The following is a 6,000-nucleotide window of genomic DNA, read 5'->3' as shown; positions in this document are numbered from 1 at the left end:
TATGATGTGTCTCTGTGTTACCCATCTCTCTCACTATCAGAGCATCACTGTTTCCACACCGAATCTCATGATTCCTTTAGGAACTATCGAGGTCTGGACCTCAGTGTCCTCACGCTGGACGATGACCATGTACACAGATACTCATAATGAAGAAACAGCAAGAAGTTTAATCATATCTCTTTCATAATGTCTCTCAGCAAACAGCAATGTTTAAAGGAAAGAATCACCACAGGCAGAGAAAAGACCAGACTTATTATATACCTTCAATACTATAAACTATAGGTCCCACTTTATATTTAGTGTCTCTAATAACTATGTAGTTACATGTGAACAACATGTGTAATAACGATGTAATTACTAATGATTTAGTCACTGTTACAGAGGGATTACAGAAGTACACCTTATGTAATTACACACGTGTATCAACTTTAGTTGTTATATAGGTGCAATGCAATTTCAGGGTGGTAATTATAGACTGGTAGTTATGTGATGTAATTAGGTTACCTTGTTACAACACAGTTATTCCACAGTAATACTGTAAAACAGAAATGTAATATGTAAAAAAGAGACATGAGACAAAGTTAAAGACTGAAGTTAATGCACATGCTGTACTGCTGTAATCATCTGTAACACTGCTTAAATCATTAGTAGTTACAATGTTGTTACATATGTTATTGATGTGTAAGTACAAAGTTATTAGCGACACTTAATATAAAGTGGGACACTATAATTCTCTAAACTGGATTTATTCAGGATTGCGTTTGAAAGTATAAATGCACAAAGCAGAACTACCAAAGCATTTAGCTTTTGTAAAACTATTATTAAGAGGTTTACATGCTATTATTTAATTAGCACTTGAGAACATTTTACAGTACTGTGCATAAATTTTGGGAAATCCATTATTATTATTTCTTAAATCAGCAGCGTGTCTTTGCAAGTTAATACATTATCATTAGAATCAGTAAAAATAATCATTAATATAGCAGCAAAAATGTGTTTTTTTTTTCAGTTTTGATTGTGTGGGTAATATGAATACAGTTAGAAGAACACAGGTTTGGTTCATCACATAGATTTGTTCAATTCATCACCTGATTTGAATTAATGAATGATTGCTTATATAAATTATGCATTGCTAATGCTGGAGAGCTTAGATGGCCTAATACTTGCACTGTACTGTGTGTGTTGGAACCGGGTCAGTTTGCCTCTTCAGTTTTGGGACAAGGCAGCAAGACCCCATCCCACAATTCAACCTTAATGATCAATTGGCCAAAGGCAGACACTATTCCCTTCAGCAGAGCTCCTTTCCCAGACTGTTTTAAGACAGTTCCTGGACCTTCCTCTCTGGTGAATGGACCATCATTAGCTTCATACATCTGGTTGAATAGATCATCATCACATGGAATGGTTGGTTCATAAATGCCAAGAGCAAACATGGTTGTAGTCATAAGGCACAGAGAACATGATGGCCAGTTCACCAACATGCTTTGTTTCATTCTGTAGGACTTCATATGTCAGGAGTCCAGCAGAACCACTGGCTTCATGTGGAATTTTAGAAAACAAGCATGTTTCTTGTGTTTTTTGCGACGGTAGGTTGTGGAGGATGGTAACAGTATCCATTGGTGGTGTAGGTCCTGTTACATAGAAAAAGAGATTATAATGCATAATGTAGAAATTCTGTAGCAGTTAATAAGCAGATAGGCCCTGTGAGGCACTGTGAGCAAGCTGCAATTCAGGGGTCCATGCACATTAAAGTTTTGTAAATTTTGGGTGAACTTTGCTACAACAAAATCAGTTCATCTTTTGTATGTGCATTGTAGGACAAATTCTGAACCCATATTTTATTTATTCATTTATTAATTTTAATGTGAATATGTATATATCTTGTAGGTCAATAAGATTCAATGCCAATTAACAATGTGATGATCTGATTTGGTAACTTTGGCCGCCAACAGCTTTAAAATGCTGCAGTAAATCATCTTCATTCATGGATTGTGCATAGTATACTAAAGCAGTAAGCCACGAGAGACTGTACGTTACTGCGATTTTATTCATGGGAAAGCTGTTCTTAACCCCCTTCCCTATCATAAAATCACTGTAATGCACAGACTCAAATGGCTTATTGTTTTTATAAAATGGCAGCCAACATAAAATATAAACTACACCATTTTTAAGAAAATAAATTGAGTTATTATTAATAATAAGTGGCATAAAGAAAAGTATTCTGCCAAGAAAACAACCATGTACATTCAGGGAACTTTCAGTCACCCATCACTGTATATTGCAGTCGTTTCATGAACATTTTAGCCTTTTGTTGTGATATCACAGCACAGTTTAAAGAAAAAAAATCACTTCATAATACTTTTTCATCACCATGAGTTTAATTTAGCATCAATCCAGCTGCACACCTCTTCTCATGCTGAGGTTTAATCTCAAACCATTCCTTGCTCCCTACATAGTGCACTTCATAGTCTAAGTACTTGATCCTCCAGCATTTTTCTAGTTTAAATTAAAGTGCCTCCATGTTTTCTCAACATTCTCTCTAATAGTTTGTTTACTGTTACTCTGCTGTTCTTTATGAAACTGGGTAAAGTTGCGATTGTAATTAATCAGAAGGTTTCCAGTGACCATGAGATCTGCAGGTTAATATCCCAGAAGCCCATTTTACTCTGAGAGACACTCACTGACAACATTCATCTGTTCTTACCTTGGATTTGTTAAGATGAATGCTTTGCTGTAATGGGTGATTTGAATGGTGACATTTCTGCTTGTGTTTGAGCTTTCGGATATTTGGTCAGCATAAGAAATAGGAGCTGATGTTTTTGAGCACAAAACCATAAAATTGGAGAAATAAAGTAAAAAGAACTTTTATTGTGTTTTTGAAAAATGATTCACTTATGAACAATAATTTAAGCTGCTACAAAATTAAATTAAATTCTTTCACCAAATGGGTTTCAAGTACTGTCCCATTTCTGCTGTACGTACTGGAAAAAAAACGAGGAGTTTTAAAAAACAATTGAATTATTTGTAGTTTTATATAATAATCTATTGTAACACTTGCAAGAGCTAACATGTCATGATCATTATGGTTTATACAAGTTGTCAATGTATTTAAAACAAGATATTGCATGACAAATCAAATCATGTATGTAAATAGGCTCCGATATTAGCCTGCTGACAGTATACACACTACACTCTTAAAAAGGATGGTTCTTTAAGGATTTATTACTAAATAAACTGGTTCTATATACAGCGGTGCTTTAGAAGTTGTGAACCCTTTAGAATTTTCTATATTTCTGCATAAAATGACATCAAACTTCATCAGATTTTCACACATGTCCTAGACGTAGATCAAGAGAACCAAATTAAACATGAAATGAAAAATATCAGACTTGGTCATTTATTTATTGAGGAAAATAATTCAATATTCCGTATCTGTGAGAGGCAAAAGTATGTGAACCTTTAGGATTAGCAGATCATTTGAAGTTGAAATTAGAATCAGGTGTTTTCAGTCAATGAGATAGGAATCAGGTGCGAGTTGGTTCTATTTATCTACTTTTAGGACTTCTATGAAAATCTGATGGAGTTTAAGGTTAAATATATGTAGAAATATGAAAAATTCACTGTAGAATCACTGTAGAACCATGAAGACTTTGCATGATTAAAGGGTTCTTTGCATGGTGAAATTGTTCTTCAAATTGATAAAGAATGTGCTGTATATGGTTCTATATAGCACCAAAAAGGGTTGCGCTATTTTGCACAATGTCAAGCTTTTCACAATAGAAGAATCGTTTTTGGTGCTACATAGAACCCTTTTCAAAAGTAGGACTGAAAAGTCTGTCTGAAGCCACTGAAAAGTGGCTAGCATAGCATAGGTTTTGTTTTGGTTTCACTGGTTCTGTTTGCTGTTGTTGGTGCAACACTAAATCTTACCTCCAGCATCCTCCTTGAGCCCAGGGTAGCATAGGCCATGCTACATTGGTGCCGAATTGTTTTTCCTTTTTGAGTATTTTGCATGTGGTTCAGCTCTTACCTGTGTGTGATCTCCTGCAGCCTGAAGCTCTCAGTGTGTCTATGCTGCAATGTACATGTGAGTTACATGAACTTCTGCCCATTTCCTGGATTTATCTGCCACTCTGCTGCATCTCTTTGCAATGTAGATGTCTGCAAATAGAGACAGCTCACCACAAACACGTCTCTGCAGGCAGACCGATGAAATCACGTTCACAACCTTTTAGCAACACAAGACAAACTACCCAGTCAGTTTCACTTTGAAAATAGTGTCAGCACATCACAATTTTATTGAAAAAAGGAGTAGTTTGGTAGAAACCTCAGACCACCCCACTGTTTATTCTGTTTCTGGTCATTACAACCTTCTTACATGCATCTAAAATTGAGATATTTGTGAGTAGACTGAATATATGATAATCCACGGTCATACAAAAAGGAGAAAGTCAAATTGAAAATAAGCAAATTTTCAAAGCAAAAAGTTCAAAATCTGATTAAAAGCTACAGAGAAACTGGGCCTCCTAACAACCACCTGGAAGACCTGGTAAACAACAAAACTGCCCCCATCAAATAAACAGCACTTAACGCTTTCATCTTTGAGAAAGAGGAGAAAATCAAGCTGCTTCAGATCTGAAAACATCCACAGGTGTTTCTGTCCAGCCTTCCTCTGTGAGAAGACAATTCAGCGCTATGGGTCTGAAAGGATGTGTAGCTGTTCAAGAAGAACCTCGCTGAGAAAAGGAGACAGACACATCAAAGAAGCTGAACAATGGACTGACCAGCCCAGAGTCCAGACATTACGGAATGTGTTTGATTGCTTCAGAAAATGATCAACCAACTTCTAAGACTGAACATTGCAGGTGTGTCTGCAGATTCTCTGAGGAACTGAAAGTGAGTCTCCTGAAAAGAATGGAAGCTCGAATAGAAGCAAAAAGTAACACACTGGACATTCAAACAGCTGATAGTAGATTTAGCTGTTGAGGCTTCTGAGTAATTGTTTAAACATGTTTTCTGCTTTTTTCTTGATGCTGAAAAATGATTAACCTGTACAGTCTGGGGCACAAATATTTGGACATCGACAAAGCGATTATTTTATTTTGTCTATCACAGCATATTGGAGGTGAAATAAAGCAATGGATATGAGCTCAGAGGGCTTTCACCTTTAATGTGAATGTATTTACATCCAACCTGTGGGAATTAGGACATAGTCCTAATACATAGTCCCACCAAATTTTATGGACTCAAAATTAATTGAACAAACTACTGTCAGCTTGATGCAGTGGTAGTCTGTGTTAAGTGACAACTCCTGAGCCCACATGGCTAAATTTTGCACAGTAGCATGACCGTGTCTCATGCGATGCTGCCTTGGGCTTGATGGTCATACACATTAAACAGTGGTGTCTGGCCTTACTCTACACAGACTGAGATTTCTCCAGATTCCCTGAATCTTTTCACACTATTATGTATGGTAGATGGTGAAATTCTTTGCAATCTTGCACTGAGAAATGTTTTCAAGCTTTTTGACAATTCTCTCCTGATGTTTTTTAAAGGGTTGAGCCACAGCCCATCTTTACTTGTAAAGAATGAGAAATAGAACAAAGAACAGGTGAGACAAATTAGTAGATGATAGTCTGATGCCCGAGAGGGCCCTGCAATGGACTGGCGACCTGTCCAGGGTGTATCCTGCTTTCCACCTGATGACAGCTGGGATAGGCTCCAGCACCCCCTGCGATCCTGAGGGATAAGCGGCTTAGAAGGTGTGTGTGTGTGTGTGTGTGTGTGTGTGTGTGTGTGTGTGTGTGTGTGTGTGATCACTGAGAGGTCAGAGTCACATGACCTTGCAATGAAGTCTGGGACTTTGGGGGTCATCAGGGAGAGGTGTGACATGTGACAGGCGTGACTCAAACACCATCAAGGCTGGAGTGCATTGCATTGTGTAATTTGGCAGAGTGCTATAATAGAAGATGGGCAAGAACAGCCCCAAAACAGCAGGTT

This window comes from Pygocentrus nattereri, chromosome 10 (genome assembly GCF_015220715.1).
Source record: "Pygocentrus nattereri isolate fPygNat1 chromosome 10, fPygNat1.pri, whole genome shotgun sequence".
NCBI lineage: Eukaryota > Metazoa > Chordata > Actinopteri > Characiformes > Serrasalmidae > Pygocentrus > Pygocentrus nattereri.
The sequence above is the reverse complement of the archived record's forward strand: the minus strand, read 5'-3'. Positions refer to the sequence as shown.